This window comes from Cynocephalus volans, chromosome 13 (genome assembly GCF_027409185.1).
Source record: "Cynocephalus volans isolate mCynVol1 chromosome 13, mCynVol1.pri, whole genome shotgun sequence".
In the NCBI taxonomy this organism is placed as follows: Eukaryota; Metazoa; Chordata; class Mammalia; order Dermoptera; family Cynocephalidae; genus Cynocephalus; species Cynocephalus volans.
Genome location: NC_084472.1, coordinates 58,427,698 through 58,433,697, shown reverse-complemented (window position 1 = coordinate 58,433,697; position 6,000 = coordinate 58,427,698).

Here is a 6,000-nt window from a genome sequence, read left to right as displayed (position 1 = left end):
TGCTCCTGTACCTTCCTTGCTGACCTCCACAGAGGACTTGTGCATAACCTTGGACAAAAACAGCTCTCTCTTAGATGACATTCTGGAAAAGTCTTCCCTGCCCTGTTCAAAGGCATCAACCATGCCCAAACTGCAAAGGACATCCTCCATGTTGTAACTTTCCTCTAGTTTAAATCTAGGAAGGAAAACTTTCACTTCTTCTATAAACATCTTGTCTGGGCTTGTCCATTCTATGAATTTCTCATAAGAAACTTCTTTGTCAACCTAGAAGAGAGTTGAAAATTTTAAGATCTAGAGCAGTGTTGTCCAAAAGTACTTTCTGCTCTGATGTTAACATTCTACAACCATCCTGTCCAATATGGTAGCCACTGGCCAAATGTGGCTATTAAGCACTCAAAATATGGACAGTGCAAGAGATGACCTGAATTTTTAAAATTGTATTTAATTTTAATTAATTAAAATTTATAAAGTCATAGATGGCTAGTGGCTACCATATTGGAGAGCACACATCTGGAGGGAACACAGACCCTACGCTGTGGGGAGTTTTCCATTAGGAAGTTATAATAACCCCCCACCCCTACCCCAAGTTTATGTGTCTTTCTATAAAACTGTAAATTATGACTTCAGTGAGCACAGAAGTACATTGCAGAACAGATATTTAAAATGAACAAGCCTTAGCAGTCAGAGGGCTTGCATTCTACAGTAATATGGCATTTTCTTTCTCAAATTTCCATGGATAGATAACTGGTTCAGTTTCAGTTATAAATGACTTCAATGTTCCATGTAAAATACAAATAGGAAGAGCCCCTTAGGTATTTAAAAGCAGTCTGAATTTATAATCAATAAATTGTAAACAAAGATGTACCAGGGATCTTGGTAATGGATACTGTATTAGTCAGGGTTCTCCAGAGAGACAGAGTCAATAGGTTATGTTATAAATATATGAGAGGGATTTATTAGGAGAATTAGCTCACAGAATTGTGAAGAAAATTCTGATGATAGGCTGTCTGTAAACTGGATGCCGGTAGCATGGCTCAGTCCAAGTCTGAAGGCCTCAAAACCAGGGAAGCTGTTGGTGTCTTTGGTGGAAGTCCTAGAACCCGAAAGCTGAAGGGTCTGGAGCTCTGATGTCCACGGACAGGAGAGAAGAGTGTATCACAGCTCCAGTGTATAGAGGGAGAGATTCACCTTTTTCCTCTGTCTGTTGTTCTCTCAGGACCCCCAGCAGGTTGGATGGTTCCCACCCACACTGAGGGTAGGTCTTTCCCACCCAGTCCACACAGACTCTCATATTAATCTCTGCTGGCAACACCCTCGTGGACACACCTAAAAAGATAGCTTTACCAGGTTTCTCAGCATTTCATCATCTAACCAAGTTGACACCTAGAATTAACTTTCAGAGATTCTAAAGACAACTAATTTTACTTATAAATTTGGGATTGGTACAAGCAAACATTTTGTTTTTCTCTGTTTTATTTTTAAAAATAAGTCCCCTTTAAATTGTTGGAAGTAATAGATTGACAAAAACATATTCAAAAAGAATGTTGCAGCCGTGTCCAGCTTATTTTGCAAAAACTGTTTTTGACATTCTGAACATAGAATTCTAACTCACCCATAATCAGATTTAAGAACAGAAATCAAAAATTAATCTCAATAAGTGTGTTCTGCTTTGCTGACATTTCAGCTCTAATACAAAAGGAGAAGAAAGGCTGTTTTTCACAATAACTGTGAACATTTTTCTGAGATATTTGTGTTATATAATACTATTATTCTCCATGCAATTTTTTCAGAATTGCATGGATCTTTGACTCACAAAACTTGAAGAGCATTTCTACCTTTTCTACCTTCATGTCAGTGATAGAGGGATATTTGAATAGACTTAGCTACACTTTTTTACAACCCGATAATGTGAATTGAGCTAAGTAAGGCTAAGTGTCTATATAGTAAACTGTGACCTTAAATAAATAAAAAATGAACCCAAGTGGATTAAACCATCCATAATTAGATCAATTGCTTAACACAACTTAGTTAAGCAAATATTAGCCACACACATATAGTGCAAAACTTTGAGATTGGTGTAGAGCTACAGCACCTGCCCTCCAAGAGGGAACATAAAACAAATTCCCAGGCAACCACCTACACCTATTTGGAATTCCTTATAGGTAGTTAACATTGCAATGTTTCCAGTGAACAAGAGAAACATGATTGAATGACCTCAATACCCAATTAGTAATGTTATAATACTTTCTAACTCTTCACATCTAATATCTTAACATTTGTTCCAAAGAAATGGTAACAGACACTCATAGTGACTCACTTAAGAAAACTGTATGGGTCAAAAAGGCGAATTTAGAGTAAGACAATCCAAAAGTGGTCAAAATGTAAGAAGCAGAGATCTGGCAAGACTGTAAACAGTGAGCAAATAAAGGACTTACATTCCCTTCCTCTGGGAGGTGGTGACCCTCTTTCCCAGGAGAAAAGTATCTGGAAGATTGAGGTCTCAATTTTTTCTATCACAGAAAACCTCCAGAAACAATATTTAGGACTGCTGTACTGGGTTGAAATATGTCCCCCCAAAACTCACTGAACCTTGAATTGTGTCCCCTCAGTTTAATGTATTAGAAACTTGGCCCTCACTGTGACTGTTAAGAGGGTGGGAAATACTATTATGGTAATTGAAAGGTAGAGCGTTGAAGAGGTCATTAGATTGTAGGACCATGCCATAGTGAGTGGATGAAAAATGGTGGTCAGGGTTGTGGTTCTGGGGGCTGTAAAAAAAGAGAGAGGAGAGACTCTCTCTCTCTCTCTCTCTCTCTCTCTCTGCTCTGCCATTTTCACAGTGTGATACCCTGATGTCCCTGAAGTCACCACCAAAGAAAGACCCTCACCATAAGTGTTCCCTGGACTTTGCACTTCATAGCATCTGAAACCATAAGCAATAAATTTCATTTTCTTTATAAAATACCCAGTTCCATGTATTTTGTTGTAAGCGACAGAAATGGACTAATACAGCTGCTGACAGGCTGTTCTCTGCTCCTCGCCAGCCATGCATGCATAGCTAGAATGTGGACCCTAGACTTCTCTAGATTTCTTCAAGGACTGTTTGGCTAGGGCCCTAATCTCTAAGCCCCAGCTGCCTTCTTTCTATACTTGTGAAGACAGTCCCTCTAGCTCTCACACTGCAATCCTGAACTTATTGCAAAGACCCAGGCTTCTTTCCCGTGTATTCTGGGGCTAGGGCAAAGAACCTGACTTATATTCTCAAATATTTTGGTGGAGGGTTTGTCACCAAGGCTGGAACATATGTCTTTGGTGCTCACCAGCACCCATCTGTGCTTCTGGAGGGGTAGGAACCAAGTGCTGGAGAAGATTCCTTATCCCTAGCAGCTTCCCTTTCCGAAACTGAAGTTATAAGCCTAGAATTGAAGTAAACCCACAGCCCTTCAGTATAGATCCAACATTTTTTTTTTCTTCCCCTTACAGGAATTTTCAGGAAAATAGCGTAATTTACCTCTCTCATTCTCACACTTAACACTCAGAATAATTTATTCACGAGGGGAAAAGACTCAGAGATACAACTAGACTATGCTCTCCTGCTTTACTTAGTTTTCTATGTGCCATTTTTTAAAATGAGAAAAAGCTATTTTAATTTTTTTTTAAAAGCCACAGACCACTTTTCACATTTAGATGCTTGCATATTTTCTAAACCCTTCCCACATCAAATTTACATATACCCTTGAAATCCCTCCCTCACTAGATAACAGGGCTGGAAAACCATACAAAACTAGTTACTAGTTCCCCACAACTTGATTCATTAGACTTTTATTGTACTGAGCACTATCCCAGGCCATAGGGATGTTGAAAAACAAAACTGAATAAAACACGGTCCTTCCCTACTCTAGTAGCTCAGATGAACAGGAAGGACAGATTGTATTTGCAATATAGTGGAGGCATCTCTCACAGAGCATGGACACGGAGCGATGAGAACAGAAGGATGGAAGGAGCAGCTCTGTGGGAGTCGGAAAGGATTCGTGGTAGTCTCAGTTGAGCTGGGTCTTGGAAGAGTGATTTTACAGGTAGAGTGTGGAGAAAGGGTATCACAGGCCGAGGGAGTGTGTGTGCAAAGATGTGGTTGTGCGGAGGCTTGTCGTGAGCAAAAGATGGGTGTACGACGAGGGTGGAGTGGAAGGTGTGTACTGGGGAGTGGCCCACGATGACGCTGAATGGGGTTGAATTCAATGGGTAGGTTAAGGCTGCACTGGGAAAGAAACTTTATGCCATTCTAAGGAATTTGTATTTTATCCTTTGAGCAATGAGCAATCATCACAGGATTTAGACCAGAGGAGTAGAATGATAGCATGATTTATTTGTCTCTCTCTGTGTGTGTGTGTGTGTGTGTGTGTGTGTGTGTGTGTGTGTGTGTGTGTGTGTGTGTGTGTGTGTGTGTGTGTCTGTGTGTCTGTGTGTCTGTGTGTGTGTGTCTGTGAGTGTGTTTTTCTTTCCTTATTGCTCAAGTGTTAATGCTTAGGATAGATTGGATTCAGGAGGAGACCAGAACACAGGTAATTTGGGCCTAAGCCCAGGCTGTGGAAATGGTAATGCCAAAAGCTAATTAGAAGGCAGAAATCATAGGATCTAATGACCAAGCAAATTTTTGGAGAGGGGACAAGGAAAAATGCAGAGTTCCATGACTTATATTTTTTTAACTCACATATTTGGATGCATGATGGCACTTATTAGCTGAAAAAGAGAGAGAATATAGGAAAAGGAGTATCAGGTTTGAGAGTCAAAAACAAATTGGTTTGAGCCAAAGAGGTTTCAGGTTCTTGGGAAACATTTAGGTAAAGATATCCAGAAGACAGTTACAAATAAAGTCTGAGGGATGGTACATAGGTGCTAAGTAAAGCTTCGGGAGACACACATTGGTCCAGCAGAGCTTATATATCAAGAAGAAATCTGTCTGATGAAAGGTGATGTCAACATTTTAAAAATGACTTAAAAGGACTACAAAGGAGAAGACAAAGAAGAAACTGGACAGAGGAGAAGGAGGTCACCAGCAGCTGATGCTGAGAGGAAAAGGAGTGTTAGGGATAAAGAGAGAGGCCACTTCTCGATCTCACATCATTAGTTATTTTACTGAGAGTAAGTGGGATGAAAGCCAAACAATTGGATTGAGGCATAAAAAGGAGGTATGGAGACAGCCATATTATACTACTTTTTCAAGAAACTCAGCTGTGCAGAACAAGAGAGCAGCGCTTTCTAGAAGTGGAGGTGAACTGGAAGGAGGATGGTGTTGTAAGGACAGAGTTTAACATGTCATTTGCCTCCTGAATAATGACAATCAGAAACAGCTAGTAAAATACTAGAAAGTTAGGAAATTGTTTTGGATTTACTGGAAAACCTAAACTAAAAAATGAGAGTTTTACTTATCACTTGTTTTAGGACACCAATCTCAAATTAGTCCAAATAAATTTAACAAAGTTTTGCTATTCACTTTGAAGGAGGCGGTGCTCACGGTCAAGGGCTGGTGTTCTGTCTCCCTCTTCTGTGATCCCTAATTAATCACCTTGTGTTGGGCTGCAGAGGGTCCAGCTCCTATACCTGTGTTCTTGTATCCCTGATCCAGGGGCCGGTCCAAGTCTTTCCTGGAGCTCTTCCCAACTTTTACAGCACTTCCTTGTGGATGTTTTGATCAGTGGTGTCTTTCTTTGAGCTGATTCCAGCTTTCTGGTTTTTAGTCCTCACCAAGAGTTTTTCTGGTCTACCAAAGGTTTTCTTCTTGTTTTCCAGTGGGATTAAGGGTTTATTTATGTTTTAATTTTTTTCTGTTATTTCTAGGGATTTGGATGGGAAGACATCACATAAGCTTAGTTTGCCATCTTGCAATAGGATGCTTCCACATTGTCTTTAATTCTGCAAATGCACCTCTCCAATTCCATTCCAAGCTCAACCCAAAGGAAAATTCTCATACATTATTATAGAAATGTTGCAAAAGCAATA